General features: G+C 47.8%; 1 protein-coding gene across 6 annotated transcripts in view; it reads right to left on the reverse strand.

Annotated features, from left to right (window-relative positions):
* Nucleotides 1-23,496, reverse strand: part of LDLRAD4 (low density lipoprotein receptor class A domain containing 4) — a 448,790-nt gene that overhangs the window by 367,952 nt on the left and 57,342 nt on the right. For 4 of the 6 annotated variants that reach the window (XM_017877471.1, XM_017877476.1, XM_017877474.1 and 1 more), the window contains exon 2: nucleotides 19,031-19,114. The exons of 1 other annotated variant lie outside the window; for it this stretch is intronic. The gene's annotated coding sequence lies outside the window, so the exon portion shown is untranslated. Of the gene's footprint in view, nucleotides 1-19,030; nucleotides 19,115-19,480; nucleotides 19,585-23,496 lie in introns of those variants that run through there. One more of the 6 variants, XM_017877472.1, reaches the window with a different exon arrangement.

Genomic DNA, 23,496 nt, shown 5'->3' on the forward strand with positions numbered 1-23,496 from the left:
TCTAAATTTTCTTATTTTATTATTTTAAAATGCTTTAAATTAAATAATAAAAGGCTCTTTGTGGCCAGGCTCTGTGGCTCACACCCGTAATCCCAGCACTTTGAGAGGCTGAGGCAGGAGGATTGCTTGAGCCTAGCAGTTCTTTTTTTAAAAAAAAAAATAAGGTTAAGCAAAGTCCTGGGGTGGGTCCCTAATCTGATGGGGCTGGTGTCCTTATCGGAAAAGGAAAAGACCCCTCATGTGTGCCCAAAGAGGCCACATGAGGACCCAGGGACATGGCAGCCGTCTCTGAGCCTGGAAGAGAGGCCTGAGCAGAAGCCAACCCTGACGGTATCTTGATCTTGGATTTGGAGCCTCCAGACCTGAGAGAAAATACATCTCTGTTAAGTCACCTGGTCTGTGGTATTTTGTTAGCACAGCCCTAGCAGATTCATATACCTCAGCCTATCCTGACAGAGGACCCTAAAACATCTCACGAGCTGACACAGAAGAATCACAGCCCGGTCTGATTTGGCGCCTCTTGCAAAGCAGAGGTCATCGACGGCACTCTGTTCCTGCTCTAACATGGCACGTCACACCTCCTGGCTTCTGGGCACAGCACTCGTGAAACCGCGCTGGAGGGACGCGCGCGAGATGCCCGCCAGGCGCAGGAGCCCTTGACGAAAGAGGCAAGAGTGCTGGTTCTGCTCCTGCCTCCGTGCTGGGCTGCCGGTGAGGTCCTGGGCAAGGCACCCCGCCTCGCAGCCTCAGATCTACTCTTTGCACAATATGAGAGGGGAGTCAGTGATCTTTTAGGGTACTTGGGAGTCCCAAAGCTCCAACTTTACAAATTCTGCCTTCGTCAGCACACAGTCCTCCGTCTCACACACAAAACCCCAAATACAGTTCTTTTTGTACAATCATTAAAAGCATACATATGAAAATATACATGATAGTTTATTTCTACTAGAGAAGGCCTATAGCCTCATAGGAGCACGTAGATTTAAGCCACAGCAGCTGTGCTGTTTCTGGTAGGTATTCAAGAATATGGATTCCCTGAAAAACCACACAAAGTCACTTTTCCCCCTTGGGAGTCACCAGACTACACCATCGCAGCTCAGCCAGTATACTCAGCCAATATACACGGCTTCACATTTCAAGGTGCCAGGTGATTATCTGAAACACATTCTGCTTCTTCTACAGCTTTAACCTTGTGCACAAGCCACTGCATAGGGGAGATACGTGTGATGTTATTAGTAAGTCCAGGTGACATGCACGATGCAGTGACTTGCAGGGAGACGGTGAAGCAGCCCTGCACTCACGCCAGGCTTCCACATGCAGGAGCCACTGGTATTCCCTGGGCTCAGGCACAGGGTGACCCCATACGTGCAGCTGGTCGGCGGATGCTTCTACAGAAGAAACCCCACAACATCATCAACTCGGAGGCCTTCCCAGCCACAAGGTCCGGCTCCGCTTTCCAGGATGTGAGCATGTCATGCAGGAATATGCATGTTGGTGTGTGGAGGGTAAGCCCCGTGGGAGGACGAATTTCAAGCGAGACAGAAAGTAGCTTGAGTTTCTACAATGTGCAGATGCCAAAATGGGGTCTCCCTACTGCTGCCACATTTGCTGAAGCAAATCCCCCTTAGGGACGCTGCTGGTCCAATTCCTCCGCCTGCAACAGAGACTCCACAATTTGCTTCTTTCAGGGCAAGAAGGGTTTACCTGTGAATCCAATGTATGACTTTCATTGTGCTTGATACTACGAAGTACTTGTGCATATGGCTAAAATCAGACCAGCCAGTCCCCAACACACTCCCTTTTCCTGAGCATTTTCTAATGACAGAATTCATGTTCATGTCCATCAAGAATACAATCTCTCAGCTATTCCACATAAAAACCAAGCTAAAAAGACAATCTTTTTTTTTTTTTTTTTAACTATTCTATACATTGGGCTGTGAGACTCAAACAAGCAGGTAGGCTGTCCTAATATCAAGTGTAATATAAAAAGTGTACAACTGGAACTTTCCTAGTGACCATGAAGACTCTCATTTTCAATGGGCTCCATGGTGTCCTCCTCATCCATCCGTGTCCCCCAGCGCAGGCCACCCCAGATGGGCCGGGCGGCGGCGAAGAGCCTTCTCGACAGCTCCACCACCTAGGAAGATGGGGACCTCAGAAGGTCACGTGACCTCTCACATCTACTTCCTCACTTGTCATTGAGGGGTTTTAGTTCTGTGAGATAGCTTTGGTCTCTTTCTGTTCTAAAGAAAAGACATAACTCACTATTCTATAATAACAGCTATATTTTAAGCCACCACAGACCTCATCCTTTTGATGAGAAAAATGCCTTGCCACGCATTCAGGTCAAGTGATTAAGCCTTGTGGAGAAGGGGCCGTTATCTTCGTCAACGCTTCTGCACGCCGGCTGGGCCGTCTGCCTGACGTGCCACAAGCCCTCAGGTGCTGACAAGAGCAGCCACCTGGACCACCTTCGGCCCTTTCATCGTGGACAGAAACTGCACTTCCCATGCACACTTCTCAGCTTACTTTACAGAGTTAAACTTAAATCACCAGAGGTTAATTAACCCATTTATGTGTACTGTTCCATTATTGGAACACTAAGCATGTGGGAGTTATTTATATCCTACTGCTCAAGGTCACTGCCAAGGTCTGATTTTTCACACATGTCTGCAATTCAAAAAATTGCAACCTCCGGCATAAAAGGGTTTAAAAGGCGAACCACTAAGACAAATCTGCTATTTCAACCTCAGAAACAACTGAGTGACTGCTGACCCAGTATTAAAGTGCTCCTCTGGCCCCAGAAGCCGTGAGCCTGACTCCTACGTGATCCGTAAGGTCGGACAGTGCCAGGAACAAAGCGTTTTCTGGAACCTAAAGCAAGGGGGGAAGGTAGCATTTTTAGAAACTTTAAAAGTAAAGTTTACATGTGGCTTCAAAGGGGTGATCAGCGGAAGTGACAATGACTAATGAGACAAAACGGCCACCTGAAAATTAACATGCAATGCGGAAACATGGAGAGGGAAAGGGACATTTATTCAAGATGTCTTACTTAGAGAGACAGTCAGACTTTGTGAAAGAGAAAAGCATTCTCAAGTTATGATTTAATCCTGAAATGCACCAGAGATAAGCCTTCTCCCTGTTGCTCTCCTTCTGTGACGGCAATGACAGGCTGGTGCACACAATATTTCCAATATTTTTCCCAAGTAGACACTGGCCTGGCCAGCTCATTTGTATGCGGTTTGCATAGATCTGCATAACTTCTACATGAGGAGGTGTTTGCTCCATGCATCTATCCTTAATTCAATAATTTCGGTATCTATTCAGAGATGGCAGAGGGGAAACAGAAGCCATAAAACAATCACAGTCAAATACTGCTGATTTAGAGAAAGCACACGAACACACACCCTCACACGGGAGACTGGCCACGAGTCATCTATGTGGCAAAAACGTCGCAGCAGCCACCTGGAATATTGTCTCCTCTCCTTTTACCCGACCCAGGGCTAAATTAATATGTCTAGAAAAGGGTTAGTTTTCCAAAAACTGACCATGGGCCATAGGAAAGACATAAAACCACATTACACATTTCAAGGCTTCAAAGACTGTCAAAAACTGTAATGTAGCCAAGAGCTCAACCAGTGATTTCACGTTTGTGTTTTCAGCATGCGTCCACCCAAGTGAAGATGTCAGCAGTGAAGGTTCACAGCATTCCTGGGACGTGGTGCCCAAGCCCGAGAACCAGAGCTCACCTGCGTCCAGGGCATTCTCTCCCAGACCCAGCGCTGAACCCCTGGAATCCACGTGGCCTCCGTCACTGTCTCATTTCCAGGCATCCCCTAGGTTGGAAAAGTCCTAGGTCTTTTTCCAGTGGCCTTTGTGCCCCAGAATTACTGAGGAATAAGTAAAGGGATCACCAATGAAAAACCTGTATCAGAAGTGTTGATCTCCCACAAAGTAGAAGGCCACCTACCGCTGCCTCGTTAATTGCAAGACAAATCCTCCGTGCAATAACCAGAAAACAATGTGCTGCTAAGTGAAGAAAGCAGAAACCAAGAAAGGTCCTTTAACGCCTCATGGTATTCAGTCCCTCCTGGGGCTCCCTTATGCTTCCATTTCTGCACCTAGAGGCGTGATTTGCAAAGGTTTTCCATCATTTGCAAACATTTCCATCATTTGCAAACATTTCCATCATATACTCAGGAGAAGAACCCGGCCTGAGAGGCCCAACCCCAACGGCAGCCTCTCTCCTTTCTCAAAACGTGCTGGAGATGTTTTATTTCATGGGATATTATAGAGGCTAACCCACGGCCTACAGACGGGAGAATGTCTAGAATCTTTCTAAATGCCAGAAATATTTTATAACTCTACTGTTCCTGACCTGCCGTCATCTCAAGCCACACAACCATGTGAAGTAGCGGGAGAAAGTGACAGGAACAGAGTGTGGATCACAGGGTCTCAAATATGCCCAGGGCACGCCCAGGCATCATGCCAGCAGCCCACCCACAGACAGTCTCTGAGCACAGCAAGGTGCACCCAGTGCTGCTGTTTGCCACGTGCCACTGAAGCACCCAAGCTAGTGAATGAGGAGAGTAATCTGGCCTGCAGACCCGCAATCTCTCCTGTGTGTGAGATTGCCAGACAGCCAGCAAGCTCCTGGAGGCCAGGGAACTTCTGAACCCCACAGTGCTTCACTGACCCCAGCTGCGCCTCTGAAGGGCACACAGCAAATGCATGCGGACAGACTACACTAAAAACACCCAACTTCTGTTTGGTAGCCTAGAAGGGAAAATTTTGTTTCACTGGGACATCTTCCAAAATTTCATCAAATTAGCTCAAAAAGCAACCATGCAGTCAGCCCAACAGATTTCAGGGCAATATTTCCCTGGTAAATGGAAAACGCCCCATGCGGGGACCTCTGCTGGGGATACCCAGTCAATCTGAAGCATAAAAAAAGCACAATCTTCAAGAAAAATTGTATGCTCAAGAATGCAAGAGAAAATTACATTGGTCATGAAATGGCACATTTTAATTCCTCAGAAACATTTGTTCATTACAATTCAGGAGTTTTTAAAGACTGATCACGCTTACACCGATGAGACCCTCGTCGTTGTTCCTAAAAGGAACAGATCTAGTTGTGGGTTTAGGGTAACTCAGCTGGGATTCGGAGGGGCCAGCCTGCAGAGCCTGCTGTGGGGGAAGGAAGAGCTGCGCCTGTGAGGAGGTGAGAGGCGCTCCAGACACCCAGGGACCCGGCCAGGTCCCTGCAGCTTAAGCTACCCGTTCTGCAACCACAGCCCAATCATCACAGCCATCTGCGCCTCACCCTCTACAACTGTGCAATTTGATTTGTCCAAGGCTTCTGCCAGGACCAATCTTTTTTTTTTTTTTTTTTTGAGACGGAGGCTCGCTCTGTCGCCCAGGCTGGAGTGCAGTGGCCAGATCTCAGCTCACTGCAAGCTCTGCCTCCCGGGTTTACGCCATTCTCCTGCCTCAGCCTCCCCAGTAGCTGGGACTACAGGCGCCCGCCACCTCGCCCGGCTAGTTTTTTGTATTTTTTAGTACAGACGGGGTTTCACCGGGTTAGCCAGGATGGTCTCGATCTCCTGACCTCGTGATCCGCCCGTCTCCGCCTCCCAAAGTGCTGGGATTACAGGCTTGAGCCACCGCACCTGGCCAGGACCAACCTTTTAGAGTTTCCATCAACAAATACTCAATAACTATGTATTGAATAAATAAGTGAATGAGTGAATGAGCTTCCAAACTAACAATCGCTTTTGCCTTCCGACGCCCCTGTTGGTGGCAGAGGGCTTTGCTGCTGATTATGTCATTTGTCATTTTGTTTTCTGGAGCACAACAGATTGAGCCTCAGTTGGAGAGGTGTAAAGACGTCAGCAAACAGACCGGCTGGGGAAGGAGAGGCGGCGAGGATGTGTGTGCCACTCTTCAGACGCTCTTCTGAGCAGATACTGTGCTGTGACTCAGAGGCCCAAACTCCATCCAGACTTGGTAAACAGCCTGTTTTAGTTTTATTTAGTTTTGTTATTGATCGTAAACTGAGAAAATACTTCAGAGTTTAGTTAGCCCCAGGAAATCAAAATCCCCGTGTGTCACAAAAGAAGGGCTGACTGGGTCCCTGGGCAGAGCTGACTTTCACTCAGGAAGCCACCGCACAGAGCAGGGCCTCTGGGTCTGTTCACTGGGGCTGAAAATGTGGTCCTTATGTAGACGGCACCCTCAGATCTTCTTACAGGCCTATGATCTTAGAGGCAAAGTTTGGTATAAATGAACTGTGATTGAAATTAATGGATAAAAGGTGTTTCTGTTCTTCTGGTATAATCCAACTTCTGAGAATGCACCAGCGCCTGACTTCTACTTTAGTTTCATATCTCACTAAATCCACAAATCAGGAGTAGCTCACACATCGGATGGTAAACAACAAAACCCTTTTAAGACACCCTAATTTTTTTACACGTACAAGCAGCAGTTGCCAAAAAAAGCCTAAAACAAACCGAGATCTTTTTTTTTTTTTAAGAATACCTGTCTGGAGAATAAATAAAGAAAACAAGCAAATGAAGAAGCAAATTAATGGAAACTTTCAATAGCTATCAATTCTTCCAGCCAAGCAAAAAGTGCATAATTTAGGGTTCTAATGGTTTCAGGATCATTTTACCCAGAATAAGTTAAGACATATTGAGATAGTTGGAGAATGCCTAAGATACAAACAACGATTAACGGACAGGAGGTTGCTACAAACTCCGAACCTGACTGCAAGCCAAACATTTTAGGCACGAAAAGGGTTAATTAACACTTTTCTATGGAAAACCAGGGACAGGAAGGAATCCCCAGTCCCTCTTCCTCTTCAAGGATCAAGGCACTGAGGCCCCTGAGAAATATGGGGAAACAAAATCATCTAGTTTGACGATAACCAGGGGAAGGAATGGATGCTCCATTGCAAAGAGGAGGCCCCAACTACCCAGGCCCTACCCGCTCCTCCAGCTGTGCTCCAACAGGAGGACTGAGGTCTCCCCACGGGGCAGAGCCTCACACAGTTACTGAGCCCAGCACGTCTGCCCACACAGTAAAACTCCCCAACAGGGTATGGGAAGGGCAGGAATCTGCTGTCCTAAACAGAACATCCAGAATGTTCCCGTGGTTCTCCCAGAGGCTGCTGAACCTCTTCCAGTAGCCCCCAACATCACGAGGAAGGCTGAGATATGGTGGGATTATTCTTCATATAGGAGGAAGCCTATTCTTGAATATAAGTCTTCACCCCTAGAAGCTCAAGCACCCGACTTCAGCAAGAAGGAATTTACATCTAGCATCCCGTGACCGGCTGTTCCCTCCACATCCCATCTCTCCACGGCAGTCCCAATGGCTCAGGACTGGACACAGCTGGGCCTGTGGCTGAGCATAGAGACAGACGGCCCCATAATTTTAGCAATGACTCATCTCTCTTTTACTTTGCAAAGTATGACAGTGGCCAACTAGCAAACTTCATCATAGTCTTATTTATGCTTTCTTCACTGAAGTTCCTAAAAGATGGAGTCTGTGTTTTTGTTCAACTGTAAATTAAAGACAGATGACACTCCTGAAGATTTCATGTTAAGTGATTAGACAAGTAACTGGCCATCTAGTACTAACTTCTACTTATATTTACACACTTACGAATCCTTGAACAGTTCAATGTCCTGCAATCTACAAAATGCTTTTACTCCCTTTAACACTGTTAGAGTCATCACAGAGAGTCCAGGCCTCATGTAGTCTCTCATTTCCTCAGTTTATACACCTACACAATGAGACAAATGAGAAAGTGAGTACGATGTGATTTAAACCCCTAGGAACTAAACCATGACGCATGCTGGAACCCAACAGTTTTACTTTTAGAACTCAGAAGACTATGACACAAGAGCATATTCAAAACAACGGCTAAACAGGTCTAGTGCTGGGACCGTGACAGCAATGTGGAAAATGACAAGCAGTGGAGCCTTCTGAATGGCTGCAAAGAGGAGCAGACGCCCAGCTCCTCATGAGGCCTGACTGGCGTCTCTAAAAGCCCCCGAAGGTCAAAATGCCTGAAGGCTTGGGGCTTGGACGAGGCTGTTTCCACAGCGTCTTAGTTCTCCTGCCAAAGCTCTGTGCCTGTTCCTTTCTTTTCTAGGTGGTGTTTTAAGTGCTTCTAAGTAGAACAGTCGTATCAAGAGGTCCTCATGCTTTGCGGGTGTCATCACAGTGCAGAAGGTGCGGTCAACTGCCACGGTCTGCAGGGCTGCTACCGTGGCCCGTGATTCACCCTGCAGGCTGGCTTCTGTATGGCTTTTCATTCATAGCCACTATACTGTGCTAATACCTTTATAGATTATTTTTAGATTGTTCAAACTGTATTTTTCAGCAATATTTTAACTTGAAATAGCCAAAGTTGTGTATCTGGTCCTATTATCAACTAAATTTTTCTTTACTATAAATTTGACATAATTTTAATATAAACAACTCTAATATGGATAGCTAAAATAATCTTTCAATTTCAATACACACGTCCTTTCAACAGATGGGGAGGAGACCTTTATCAGTGTAATTCTGGCTAAGCTAACAGAAGGTGGCTAAAAGGGTATCATTTTCCTTTATTCAACTGAAGTTGAGTTTGGGACATTTGCTATTTGATTCCGCATTACATTCAGCTCACATTTATCTGGAGGATTATAAAACTGCCAGACATTTTACTGATTAAAAATACCACCCAAATATTACAATTAGGATTATTACAGAAGCAAATTCTCAGTTTGAAATGTCAAAGGAATACAAATTGGTAATTGTTCCCATCCTACCTTCTTCACAGAATAGAGTGATCACTTTGGAGAAGATGATACTAGCATCTGGTCATTTATCTGATGGCTTCTAGGTTTACATGAGATTTTCTAAAAATACCTAAACACCCGAATTATTAAATTAAAACTAGTTATGCAGGTACATTTTGCCTTCATCTCTTTGCCTCTTGTGAGATAAGGGTTTTAATGTTTTTCTCTGTATTGAACCAATGTCAGTGTTTTCTAGTCAGTCTTTCATTAATTATTCTAAATTGTAGGAAGCTTATATTAATTACTTGTATTTTCTCTGAAATAAATACTTGATTACCAGGTTTCAACTGGGACTAAATCTAATCCTCATAATAAGTGTTTCTCTCTCCATCCAGCCACACTAAGTTCAATGTGAAATCATACTGAGAGTGTAGGAATAAGAATTTGGGCACCCCCTGCTCCACCCCATAACCTGAGGGCAGACAGTGGAGAACGGTACAGGAGCCCACACCATAGGGTGGTGCCGTCGCAGTCACCAGCCAATTACTTATCCAGAGGATGTCCACACCCCGCACCCACTCTCCAAAGGGAAGTACCAGGAAATTTCTCTTTATCAGATACAACTCAAGAGATACAGAAGGTGGCCGGGCGCGGTGGCTCATGCCTATAGTCCCAGCACTTTGGGAGGCCGAGGCAGGCAGATCACGAGGTCAGGAGATCAAGACCATCCTGGCTAACACAGTGAAAGCCCGTCTCTATTAAAAATACAAAAAATTAGCCGGGTGTGGTGGTGGGTGCCTGTCGTCCCAGCTACACGGGAAGCTGAGGCAGAAGAATGGCGTGAACCCAGGAGGCGGAGTTTGCAGTGAGCTGAGATCCGGCCACCGCACTCCAGCCTGGGCAACAGAGCAAGACTCCATCTCAAAAAAAAAAAAAAAAGAGATACAGAAGGCAAACTCATTTCAACCTTACTGTTCAAACTCATGGCCTTCAGTGATCCTCCTGCCTTGGCTAAATGTTAAAAAGTGTAACAACTGTTTTGTGAAAATCATGAAAACAGACAAAACTTGACAACAGAACACATCATCCTCATTATACTAAGATAAACGTCATTACAGCACCAAGATCAACACATCGGAGTGTGTCTTACTGTATTTTATAGGACAGTATTTCATAGAAAGATATACTAAGATATCTGCAGACTTCTCCCGCTCTTCAGAGGGCTGCCCTCTTACTTCCTCTACGTCCTGGTGGGGATCGTGCCGTTGCGGGTGACACCAGGAATCCAAGGGTGTTGTGACTTCTCCCAGCCTGACTGCTTTCTATCCAGTCTCCAGTCATTTCCCCACATTCGCCCTCCAGACGCATCCAGCCACACTGGCTCCATCCAGACCCTCCGCTCGGAGTGAGCGCCGCCTCCTAGGCTGCTGTCTCCCCTCAGACCACCATCTCTTTACCCAAGACTGAAGCCCAAAAGTCACTCTGCAATCCACCTTCTGCCCCACCTGCCCTGCACAGCCCAGCTACCAACACAATCGGCACACGGATGCCTCCACCCCAAGGCCTCTTCTCCACAGCTGCTGCTTCAGCTCAGGCCCTGTCCCCCTGGCCAGGGATGGCTCCTCACTGCCCTTCCCGGCTGGCCCTCTCAGCTTCCGTCTCCTTCTCTACTGACTCCCACCCTCGGCCACCAGACTCAGCTTCCTAAACACGCATCTAATGACACTGTCTCCTCTGACAAGTGTAGCGGTTCCCACACCCTGTGGGATAATCTATACAGAGCATTCAAAACCTCATGAGGCCAGGAGGTTGAGCCCATCCCGGGCAACACAGTGAGACCTCATCTCTACAAAACATTTTCAAAGTTAGCTGGGCGTGGCGACACACACCTGTACTGCCAACTCCTCAGGAGGATGAGCAGGAAGGTTGCTTGAATCAGTAAGTCGAGGCTGCAGTGAGCTATGATTGTGCCACTGCACTCCAGCCTGGGTGGCAGAGCAAGACCCTGTCTCTAAAAATAAATAAATAAACAAAACTCGATAGTTTGGCCCTCACTTTCTTTTCCAACTTTATCTCGAGCTATCATGTTCCTGTTCCAAGGACACCATAATATGAGTCAGCTTTAAAAAGGAAGGAGATTCTGAGACAGGCTCCAATGTGTGTGAACCTTGACGACTTTATGGTAAGTGAAATACACTAGACACAAAGGACAAATACTGCATGATTCCACTTATGAGGTGTGTAGAGCAGTCAAAATCACAGAGACGGAAAGTAGAATCGTGGGTGTCAGTGGCTGGAGGGAGAGGGACGCACAGTTCATGTTTATTGGGTACAAAGTTTTGGTTTGGGAAAATGGAGAGAGTTCTGGAAACGGATGGTGGTGATGGTTGCGCAACGTGAATGTACTTAATGCCACAGAACCGTACGCTTAAAAATGGTTAAAATATACTGTTTCCATAGCAGCTGAACCATTTTACATTTTTTCCAGCAACACACAAGGGTTCCAACTTCTCCACATTATGTATATCTTACCACAGTTTTTTTTAAAGAAGAGACAGAAAGTTTGAGAAACAAAGTTAACAGTGTGCTGTGAAAGGCGGGGAGAAGGACTGGCTTGAGATTCCCCCACCATTCTCTAACAAGGGTGCAGCCTTGACGTCCCTACCACAATCCCCAAGTTTCAAGAAAGACATGGAAAAATGTGGACAGCCCCGGCAAACCAGATCCCAGGAGAAAAACAGGGAAACTGTTAAAGTGTCAGGCTGAGCAAACAGACCCCAGACCCCTTGTGCACAGCAGGATCCTCTCCCAAGCACTGAGCTCACTAAGCTAACCCGGCCTTGCCACGAAGCCTCCTGCAGCAAGCATGCCGACTCTAAAATCCCATATGAAGTTCAAGAAGAAAGCCTACAAAGGAAAAGCCCAGCGGATACCTCCAATGGCCCCCGGGTTAAGTTATACAATTGACAACAGAATCCTATCCCCTGACTGTCCTCGGCAAGCCTGTCTGTCACCCTCGGCCCACTCGTGACACCTCCAATCTGGCCATCGCTGAAGTGACTGCCCCAAGCCAAAAGAACCACACGCCTCATGCTCCACTGCAAGTGCTCTTAACCTTTTCCGGAGGTCAAAACCTTACTGAGAATCCTATCAAAGCCCTGGCATTCTCCCCAGCAACTGGCAACATTTCAAGGAATTCACAGATGCCCCTGGACCCCTGGGGCTGACAAACTCTGTCTCCTTCACATTTCCCTTCCGCACTGCACTTGAGAGGGACGCTGCAACCTCCCTCCTTGTGTAAGAATTACGTAACTAACAAACTTCAAGAATCCCTCAGGACTCTCTTTGAAAGGGCGGCCCATGCCCCCCACCCATGTCAGGGTGTCAGGAGGAGGTCGTCTCACGTCGGCTTCAGAGGCACAGCCCGTCTGACACGCCACATCCCCAAAGGATGCCCCTCCCTGCAACTGCCCTCACAGACGCACCAATGTGACTTATGGGGACTGCTGCGATGCAGTCTGTTACCACTGGCACCAGCTGCCACGGACGAATCATCTCAGGAACCTGACCTTGGCAAAGCGTGTTTGACACTTGAGCACGGTTTATCTAGGTGGCCTCGAGCAGGGGCAGGGAGGCAGAAAATGGACAGGGAGGTGCCGGGGCGCGCTGCCCCCCACACCGTGCTGCAGGAGTCACCTCACCCACATAGGGAGACCAAACCCTCAAAGCCAAATTTTCAAGCTGCTGCTGAGAATCCCATAAAAAGCAATGCTATTTCTAACCTCCCGCACCACGGAAAAATACACACGCCACCAAGCAACCCAGAATCTGAGGGTTTATTTTACATCTTTTCCCCACACCCCACCCTGGCCTCCCCCACAAAATTTTAGGTGGAAAATTTGCTAGCTTTTTAGCAGTTTGACAATGCCGTGCTAGGCAGGAACTGACGGAGCTGCTAGCGCATTTGAGTTTAAAGCAAAGCATCAAGGTATTTTTCCCATATGACTCCGCAGGTCTGCTCGATGAGACGCTAATAAACTCTAATCACAGAAAGACAGAATCCAACAAGCAGGTGGAGACGAGGCCCAGGTCCCAGGCCATGGGAAGAAGTGGCAGAGGTAGCAAGTTTCTCTCTCCCACCTCTGAAAGTGTGTTCCCACCACAGGCCTTTCTTCCTGCAGGCTGGCATTCTCTCACCCAAACGATAAACAAGGGCATTTGGCATCCCTGATGCCCTTGCTGCGTTTCTGATTTTCTCAGTGCCACTCTTAACCCTTGATATGGTTTGGCTGTGTCACCACCCAAATCTCAACTTGAATTGTATCTCCCAGAATTCCCGCAGGTCGTGGGAGGGACCCAGGGCAAGGTAATAGAACTATGAGGGCCTTCCCCATGCCATTCCCATAACAGTGAATACGTCTCACGAGACACGAAATCTGATGGGTTTATCAGGGGTTTCTGCTTTTGCTTCTTCCTCATTCTCTTGCTGCCGCCACGTAAGAAGTGCCTTTTACCTCCGCCATGATTCTGAGGCCTCCCCAACCATGTGGAACTGCAAGTCCAATTAAACCTCTTCTCTTCCCAGTCTCGGGTATGTCTTTATCAGCAGGGTGAATACGGACTAATACAGTAAATTGGTATCAGCAGAGTGGAGCATTGCCGAAAAGGCACTCGAAAATGCGAAAGCGATTTTGGAACTGGGTAACAGGCAGAAGTTGGAACAGTTTGGAGGGCTCAGAAGAAGACAGGAAAATGTGCAAAAGTTTGAAACTTCCTAGAGACTTGTTAAATGGCTTTGCCCAAAATGCTGACAGCAATATAGACAATAAAATCCAGGCTGACGTGGTCTCAGACAGAGATGAGGAACTTGTTGGGAACTGGAACAAAAGTGACTCTTGCTATGTTGTAGCAAAGAGACTGGCGACATTCAGCCCCTGCCCTAGAGATCTGTGGAACTTTGAACTTGAAAGAGATGATTTAGGGTATCTGGCAGAAGAAATTTCTAAGCAGCAAAGCATTCAAGAAGTGACTTGGGTGCTGTTAAAGGCATTCAGTTTTATAAGAGAAGCAGATCATAAAAGTTTGGAAAATCTGCAGGATGACTATGCAATAGAAAAGAAAAACCCATTTTCTGGGGAGAAATTCAAGCTGGCTGCAGAAATCTACATAAACAGCAAGAAGCCTAATGTTAATCTCCAAGACTGTGAGGAAAATGTCTCCAGGCCTTGTCAGAGACCTTCACAGCAGCCCCTCCCATCACAGGCCCAGAGGCACAGAAAGAAAAAGTGGTTTTGTGGGCTGGGCCCAGGGTCCCCGTGCTGTGTGCAACCTAGGGACTTGGTGCCCTGTGTCCCAGCCATACCAGAAGTGGCTGAAAGGGGCCAACATACAGTTCAGCCTGTGACTTCAGAGGGTGGAAGCCCCAAGCCTTGGCAGCTTCCACATGGTGTTGAGCCTGCAGGTACACAGAAGTCAAGAACTGAGGTTTGGGAACCTCTGCCCGGATTTCAGAAGATGTATGGGAATGCCTAGATGCCCGGGCCAACGTTTGCTGCAGGGGTGGGGCCCTCATGGAGAACCTCTGCCAGAACAGCACAGAAGGGAAACGTGGGGTAGGAGCCCCCACACAGAGTCGCTACTGGGGCATGGCCTAGTGGAGCTGGGAGAGGAGGGCCACCATCCTCCAGACCCCAGAATGGTAGATCCACTGACAGCCCGCACCGCGTGCCTGGAAAAGACACAGACGCTCAACGCCAGCCTGTGCACGCAGCCAGGAGGAAGGATGCACCCTGCAAAGCACAGGGGTGGAGCTGCCCACGGCCACGGGAACCCGCCTCTTGCATCAGCGTGACGTGGGTGTGAGACCTGGAGTCAAAGGAGATCATTTTGGAGCTTTAAGATCTGACTGCCTCGCTGGATTTTGGACCTGCATAGGCCCTGTAGCCCCTTTGTTTTGGCCAATTTCTCCCATTTGGAACAGCTGTATTTACCCAATACCTGCACCCTTATTGTAACTAGGAAGTGACCAGCCTGCTTTTGATTTTACAAGCTCACAGGCAAAAGGGACTTGCCTTATCTCAAATGAAACTTTGGACTGTGGACTTCCGGGTTAATGCTGAGATTAGTTAAGACTTTGGGGGACTACTGGGAAGGCATGATTGGTTTTAAATATGGGGATGTGGGATTTGGAGGGGCCGAGGTGGGATGATACGGTTTGGCTGTGTCCCCACCCAAATCTCAACTTGAATTGTATCTTCCAGAATTCCCACGTGTTATAGGAGGGACCCAGAGGAAGGTAGTTGAATCATGGGAGCCAGTCTTTCCCATACTATTCTCATGACAGTGAATGTCTCATGAGATATGACGGTTTTATCAGGAGTTTCTGCTTTTGCTTCTTCCTCATTCTCTCTTGCTGCCGCCATGTAAGAAGTGCCTTTTGCCTCCCGTCATGATTCTGAGGCCTCCCCAGCCATGTGAAACTGTTAAGTCCAATTAAACCTCCTTTTCTTCCCAGTCTCAGATGTATCTTTATCAGCAGCGTGAATCCAGACTGATACAACGCTAAAGTGGAAGAATCAGGAGACGATGGTGAGATGGAGCTTCAGACTCCAGTCCCCTGATGCTGGGCAGACAGAGGCCCAGGAGGAGAGTGTACGAGGTAAGAGGAGACAGGGGAGACACAGAGAGGAGTCCCAAATAAGGCTGAAGAACTCAGAAACTCTTTCAGAAGCTGAGGGAGAACCCTGAACTAGGACCCCCAAACCTGGGATCCCTGCCAGGACCCCAGCACTGGCCACATTGCTGTCACTTCCCTGATAGCAAGCTGGAAGGCCAGCAGAGGCTCTGACCCACAGCTTCCCCACTGCCCATGCAGGTGGGAAACCTCAGGGTACCCTCTGCAGGAACCACCTTCAGGGCTGAGTTTCAGTCCTCCTCAAGCTAGGAGCCCCCAGCACAAGACGGTCATTCACATGACAACTCCGATTGTCTCTTGTGGGTTTTTTGTGTTTTTTTGAGGGGGGCGTTGGAGACAGGATCTCACTGTACTGCCCAGGCTAGAGTGCAGTGGCATGATCATAGCTCACTGCAGCCTCAAACTCCCAGGCTCAAGTGATCTTCCCGCCTCAGCCTCCTGCTGAGTAGCTGGGACCACAGGCATGAGCTACCACGCCCAGATAATTTTGTCGACTTTTTAGTAGAGCTGAGGTCTCATGTTGCCCAGGCTGCTTTCAAATTCCTGAGCTCAAGTGATACTCCTGCCTTAGCCTCCCAAAGTGCCGGGATTCCAATTCTTTGTGTTCGATAACATTTTCACGAGTTAATTTGTTTTACTGAACAGTGCCAAAGATCATTTTGTACACACATCTGGTGAAAATAAGCAAGACTCTATTTGCCACTGTAGACAGCAGGGACCTACATTCAAAGGTAATGACCGTTTCTCCCAGTACTGATCCTCTTTGATTTTACCTTAGAAAGTTTAAATTGAGTGCAAAGATAGAAGTTCAGGTCAGGATGCACCGCCTGGGTCTAAAGTTACTTTTTCATGGTTTCACTGTGACTCCCCACATGGCCCCTGGTCTCACACTGGAAGACATCCACATGGCCCCTGGTTTGCACTGGTGCCTTTAGATCCCTTAAGGACCAAGAAGGAAAGCAGAAGACAGGTGGAGTTTTCTCCAGCTGCACCTTTCCAGTCTGTGCTGACAGCCAGCCAGATCTCAGTCTGAGGCTGCACTGTCTTATGCGGAGGTCAGGGAACAGTGCAGGGAGCCTGAATTAATCATTTCTTTGCCTGCACCCGCGTGGCTTTGTGCTTAATCACGTCAGCAGCACTCCCCCGTGCGCTCCAGCAGGATGCTGCGTGAAATTCCTTAGTAAACTTCCACAGTCCTGAAAGAGGACAGAGAGAGCAGGACCTCTGCTATTTTCCTCCAATCCCCCCAGCACACAGATCACAGCAGAAAGCCAGCATTAGGGTGGAAAATAATAGCCATCATGTTGTTGAGTGACGACCGTGCATGGAATGCTGAATTAGGCATCGTCAAAGTAATTCCATGAGATAAATATTACCCCATTTAAAGATGAGGAAAGCTGAGACTCACAGGGTTAGGACTCACCAGGGTAACAAAGTGAATGAAAGTCACCAGGCCAGAACTCAACCCAAGGTCTGTGGCTTCTGAGTTCCCCACACAAACGCAATATGGTAAGGGCAAATGTTTTCAGATTCATCGAGGAGGAAAAAACTCAAAAGTGCATTTAATAACAACCCAAACATGTGGACCCGGCTGCATTTTAAAACCAAGTCCAAATAAATCCACTGGACAAGGAGACAGGCACATCCTGCAGTTATGCAAAGCTCTAGGCCTCCCTGGGCCCTCCCAGGCAAGCAGACAGAGCAGAAGAAGGCAAGACCACCTGTCCATTTTATCAGCTCATAGGAATGTCTCACAGCCCACCTGTGAGCTGCTTAAGGGACAAAATTTTCCAAGTAACAGAGCAAATATAAATTCCAGGACAGTCAGCTGTAAGAACCTAGTTGAGAGGTGTGAAAGTTCTTACGACATCTCGCAATCTAAGTCTGTGCTTGAAAATCACCCATGATGATGAAGCGCCATGCAGTTCTGCAGAAACAGTGATTCCTTCTTTAGCTGCTCTGATTTTCAGGAGAAGCGACGCAGTTTTGTATTTAATTTAAAATCCACACATACCAGTACAGTCAAGACAAAGTTTTCCATTACCAATTTTGAAAGCTGCTTAAAATAATTGATGAGTGAGGTAACCCTACATAAGGGGGGGAAATCGGATACTTATGTCATTTGCAAGGATTCTTTCTACTTTTGCTGAAATGTTGTAACTCAAGTTTCAGTCTGCGGGGGCATAGTCCAGCGGTGTGTGTGTTCCGCTACCTGGTAAAATTCTACTTGAAGACAGTGCTAGTTTTTGGTGGGTCAATTCAATGGGAACTGTATTTGAGACAATAAAAGAGAAATGAAACTGCGCCCACGCCTTTGTCAGCCCTGGCAGAGAGGTGCTGCCACCGCCCACTTCAAGCTGGCGGTGAATGTGCCAAACGATGGAAGAAAAACGGCTCCTCCACACCCACCAAGCCAGCGAAGAGCTGGGATTTTCAAACACCGTGCTGTTCTGTCAGGTTAATAAAGGCATCGTGTGAATAACAAGCATTTCGTCAGTCACTGAACATCCACGAGGCGTGCGGTCTGGGTGTTCCCCATGAGCTCTTTCCACCCCGGCTTCCCGAGCGCCAATCGAATGGGCGTGAAATCCACTCAGGAGAGAGGAGAGAGACACTCGAGCTCAGCAGTGGAGGAGCTGCCCCCACACTGAACCCAAGCGTGGTTTGCTCTGCCATGCATACTGCTTTGCACCCGCAATTCGGGAAGGTGCCAAACTGTAAAAAGTCCATTTACATTCCAGGGTCTGTGTGCCTCAGCAAGGAAGCACCACAAATCCTCCTGGATTCTCCAGGTGCCTCCTCAGCTGCCAACAGCAACCAGAAAGGAAAAGGCTGGGATATGCTCTAAGAGCTTCGGGGTGGATTCCTCATCAAGTTGTTTCATTTGCCAAAAGTTTTATCACGCTCCTGACACTGCTGGCACTGTTCTAGGCCATGAAGAAAAAATAAATGGAAGGAAGGAAGACAAGCGGGAGAGAGGAAGGTGCTTGCCCTCAAAAGTCTTACATTCTAGAAAGGGATTTCCCATAAGCGATGAGTCCCACCACCAGGCACATTAAAAATTTAGAAAAAAATTGGATCTTATATTTTATAGAATGTCTTACCTTCCTGAAAATTCTCATGTATTTCTTCACTTGATGTTCTTTGACATCAAATGAAGACTGATAATGAGACAAACTGAGCATCACTAGAATTCCAGAGGAACTGAGGAAACATGGCGTTGAGAGGCAGGGCAGCCTGAGGCCAGAGGCTGACGCTGGCATGCCAGAGGGGGGCTCCCGGCACCTCCCAGCTCTGCCACTGACTGTCCCCCACCAGGGCTAGCTCTGAAAACACACAGGTGTCACCCAAGCTTCTACTGTGAATAGACACCCAAGCCCCAGCAATGGACATCCAGCCCCGAAGAAGAAACACACCAATGAGGCGCACCCTTGTAAAAACCAACGCAGCCAGACAGGTCCACCATCGCAGAGCAGCTCCTGCCACGACAAGCTCGACTTCCCAGACATCACCACAAAGAACAGCCACAAGTAGCTCCATTTACCTTTTAAACTGTACAGAAGCTGATGGGAGTTCTTGGAAATGGCCCAACAGGAGGTTTGATGTCACGAACGTCGAGCTTGAACCACTAGAAAGAAAGATGAAGAGCTTCTGTGAGCCGTTGGTTTCTTTTTGTGTGTCCCCCTCCCAAGTTCCAAAACTGGTTAAACATTTGAGGGCTGTCATGAGAAGAGGCATAAATATCAAAACGAACACAATAAAAATGCAACAATAAGCATCCAGTAATAAAGGGAAGGAAGAGAGAAGAATTACAGCACAGAATTACTAAACTGGGGCAAAATCCCCCTCTGCCTCCACTCAGCCACAGGGCACCAAGTCCTCATCTGTCAAAGGACACACGCTTGTTCCTGCAGAGGCACGGGCCTCCTCTGATGAGAGGCCACATAACAGATAGTATCCCTGTTGGACTGGCCTTCTTAAAATTCATACACACCCTAAAGGCTGTGAAAAGACCTTCTTCATTCACAGCAATCCAAACTGTCTCAAGACAACATGGGTCCACCTAAAAGCGGGCGGGCCCCGGTGATTCCTCTGCTGAAATACATGTCTGATTTCATGGAAGAAGCAGGCCCTCTAGCAGTGACACTGCTGGGATGGTGACGTTCATGACTCTGCCTGCAAGGCTGCCTTGACCTGCCCTCCATCCTGTTAGGAGAGTGTCCTCCCAGCTGGTGCTCCAGATTTTGTCCAGTCCATACAACCTGTCACTGGCGTCCCCATCCCAACTGAGCGAGGATGCTCTGTGGGCACTGCACCATCCCAGGTGGAGCGCCGCATATCCTCGGGTGACCGCCTCGAGCTCACAAAGCAGTTTCAGGGGAACTCAGCAAAGCTCCGCCTCAGACACCACAAGCGCCTCTCAGCACCCTGCCCGCCAGTGTGCAGGACACACGCTTGTCCAAGGGGGACTAAGCCACCATCTGTCTAGCTTGTGTGCTGCAGTTCATTCTCCAGGAGGCTCGTACCCCAAAGCGTGTTCCTGCCATATGCCACTCCTGAGTGATCAGCCCATGTAAAGACAGCCGGATAAAACACGGCTGCACCTAGCTAGAGGAGCCTGGAGATCCCTGCAGAGCTCTACCCTGGCCAAACACCTCCTTCCCATCCGTGCTGGGGGCCTACAGGCATTCCCTTCTCCTCCTGTTTCCTGCCTGCTGAGAGATGAAAACAACCCACTGCTGATTTTCCAGATCTTAGTTTGTATTCCTCCACTGGGGCTGTTCTCGCCAGTCCTCCTAGGACACAAACGCTCAGATTTCTTGGGGACAGAAGTCCGTGAAATAACCAGAAAGGTACTGTGGTGGGCAGAATTCCAAGGTGACCCCCCAAATTGCTCCCACTCTGTACAACTCCCTCCCTTTTGAGTGTAGGCGGAAGCTGTGACTGGCTTCTACCCAACCGAATACCGCCAAGAACGCTTCTCCCCACACCAGGTGACCTACATAGGATCCCGTCTTAGCGATGAGGGAGTGACAGACTCCCTTGCTGGCTGGGAGAAGTGAGCTGCCACCTCGTGATGGGACCTGGGAGGGGCCACTTGGCAAAGCACTACAGGGGCTCCCCAGGACCTGAGAGCAGCCCCCAGCTGCCAAGCAGCAAGGGAACAGAGACATCAGTCCTGCGGTTACAAGTCAATGAATTCTGCCAGCAACCTGAGTGAGTCTGGAGGTGGATTCTTCCCCACTCAAACCTGCAGATGGGAACACAGCCTGCCTAACACCTTGACTACAGCCTGATCAGAGAACCAGCTAAGCCATGCCTGACTTTGGAGCCATGCAGACTGTAAGATAACAAATGAGTACTGTTTTCAGCTCCCATGTTTATAATAATTTGTTACACAGCAACAGAAAACTGTAAATATAACGTAGTAATTAAGCCGGGTATGGTGGCTCATGCCTATAATGCTCGTACTTTGGGAGGCTGAGGCGGGTGCATCAGGATGCCATGAATTCAAGACCAGCCTGGCCAACACAGTGAAACCCCGTCTTTACCAAAAAATACAAAAATTAGCTGAGCGTGGTGGTGCACACCTATAGTTCCAGCTACTCGGGAGGCTGAGGCATGAGAATCACTTGAACCCAGGAGGCTGAGGTTGCCGTGAGCCAAGATCCACCCACTGCGCTCCAGCATGGGCGACAGAGTGAGACCCTACCTCAAAATAAATAAATAAATAAACAAACTTAGTAATTAAATATGGAGGACATAATATAAAGTGTATATGCATACACTAAATGCATATGCAACTGTCCATTAGAGCAGGCCTCTGCCCTGCCTCATCGACCAAAAGTGGAAATTCATTCCCCTACTCAACTTTTAGCTCCTCGTGGGCAGAAACCACATCCCTGTCATCCTGGCATCCCCAAGACTGTGCAGAGTATGTGGCACATGGGAGGCCTTTAACATTTGTTTTCTTTTATTCTTATTTTTTGTGTGCACATAGTAAGTATATGTATTATTTACAGGGTACATCAGAGGTTTGGATACAAGCATATAATATGAAATAAGCAAATCACGCAGAATGGGTTGTCCATCCCATCAAGCATTTATCCTTTGAGTTACAAGCAATCCAATTACACTCTTTAATTTTAAAATATACAATTAAGTTATCACTGACTATAATTTCCTTGTTGTGCTACTAAAATTTTTTAAATGAGCCACAGTAAAATAATTATGATTTGTCAATGTCTAGTCACAAAAAGGCCATAGCAACCAAACTTATTCAAGTCTTCAAAGTAGAGCCCATAGCTTTGAATTTCAAAATAGGTTGAAGATATTTGGCTTCATGTTCTACCCCCAAAGAATGAACGCACAACTTCTCCAGCACTGATTTCATTTTGCCGGTGAACCTGAGTCAGTGCTTAAAATGTCACTCAGTAGTTCTTACTTTTGTCAAATATCCTTGCCACTTCTCTGGCATCTAGCTATCTGCAGTTCAAGGTTAAAAACAAAAAGTTCCCTAAGAGAATTTCCAAAGTAAGAATTTGTGACTCATTTTTAATTTTCCATTAGTATCAATAAATCTTTCCTTCCCAACTAAAGTGACAAAACCTGTATGCGTCACATGACCAGGCTCTAATTCTGAAACAAAATACCAATCCAATTTCCTGGCAACCTGTTTCAAAATTTCTTTTAGATTTTTTTTGAAACAGGGTCTTGCTTGGTGTCCACACTACAGTGCAGTGGCAGCTCACAGGCACAAGCACAGCTCACTGCAGCCTCAAACTCCTGGACTCAAAGGATCCTCCTGCCTCAGCCTCCCCAGTAGCTGGGACTACAGGTGCACAGCACCATGCCCAGCTCTTTAAGATATTCTGTTTTCACACTGATAATTTTTAACTATTCCAAGCAAGACTTTAAGCTCTGTTGAAAATAATTCAACACATACAGTTCCTGCCACCCAACATTGTGTCTATTTTACATTCCAAAAGGAATAGTTTTAATGACAGTGATATTTTAAAATACTTAAATCAATAAAATTACTTAAAAGAGTACAAAAAAAAACTTTATTCATTACAGAAACCTGTCATACTCCCCTGAAATCTATATTCAGGACTGTATAATACATTCCCACTTCTTCATCAATCACTCAGCAAATGCGATCGTCATCTCCACGCTTTCTCCCTCATGCTCAGCCTCGCAGGCAGCAGGATTCTCACACCCAAGCCAAGAAAAACTAAAAACAGCAGTTCCATGACACGAGGCAGCGAACTGCAACAAACTCACCTCTTCCTTTCAGCATAACTTTAACTCTCTAGCTGTGAAAACAGCCACTGACCTGCTGCTTAGCATGCCCTGTGTAGGGACCAGCAAGGAACCGGGGGGGTCACTGACAGACCCCTCCCCAGGCCCAGCCAAGGGATCAACGGCTCCAGGTCACAGCACAAAGGCAGACCTGATGCCCCACCCGGGCCTCCTCCCTCTGTTCTCGTAAACACAGGCTTTTTCCATAACCTCACCAAACACAACTCAACATCAAGCCCAGGCCTCCAAGAAAGAAGGCTGAGCAGAAACACTAAGCCTCCCCCCCAAGGAAATCAAGCCTTCAGAAGAAAGGTTCATTCAAGAGGAAGCCACTGAGGAGAGCCAGCGAGCACTGCCGCTCACTGAGGAGAGAAGAGAAGGCGCTGGCTGAGCTCTTCGCACGCCACACCCTGCGGCACCAGGCACCGATCGGGGCATCCACACGTGGCTTTCCAACAGCATGGTCCTGAGGGGCTGCCGATCTCACTAACCCCAAACCACCTCCTGAATGACACGTCGCAGACACGGCTGTGAGCCATGGGCCCCCGAGAAGCAGAGCGAGAAGAGGCAGAGTGGGTGGGTATCCTCGGGTGAAAAGTATCCACCCCCGAAAAGTGACAGGCAGTACCGCTCTTGCACCAGGACAGGACTGCATGAGGGACTGGAGGATGGAAAACCCCGAAGGGAAGCAGGTGCACTTATTCTTCA

Source organism: Rhinopithecus bieti, unplaced genomic scaffold, assembly GCF_001698545.2.
Source record: "Rhinopithecus bieti isolate Rb0 unplaced genomic scaffold, ASM169854v2 scaffold_11273, whole genome shotgun sequence".
Taxonomy (NCBI): domain Eukaryota; kingdom Metazoa; phylum Chordata; class Mammalia; order Primates; family Cercopithecidae; genus Rhinopithecus; species Rhinopithecus bieti.